We start from the raw sequence: 299 nt of genomic DNA, 5'->3' as shown, positions 1-299 counted from the left end.
CGCCGCGCGCCGGGGCGGGAGCCCCGGCAGTTGTATGTCATCTTTAGTGAGAGTTCTTTACAATTCTTTCTCCCATCTTTTAATAGGGTTCATCTTTCTTCCGAAGAGCTTCTTTAGTTCCTTATGTATTCTGGTTATCAATCCCTTAGCTGATACAGAGTTTACAAAAATATTTTCCCATTCTGAGGGCTATCAATTCACAGTAATTACTGTGTCTTTTGCCATGCATAAACTTCTTAGTCTGATGTAATCCCACTTGTCTATTTTGGGGGTTATTGGCTGTGCTTTAAGGGTCTTAT

Source organism: Tupaia chinensis, unplaced genomic scaffold, assembly GCF_000334495.1.
Source record: "Tupaia chinensis unplaced genomic scaffold, TupChi_1.0 Scaffold000037_3, whole genome shotgun sequence".
Lineage (NCBI taxonomy): Eukaryota > Metazoa > Chordata > Mammalia > Scandentia > Tupaiidae > Tupaia > Tupaia belangeri.
This window is presented reverse-complemented; position numbering follows the sequence as displayed.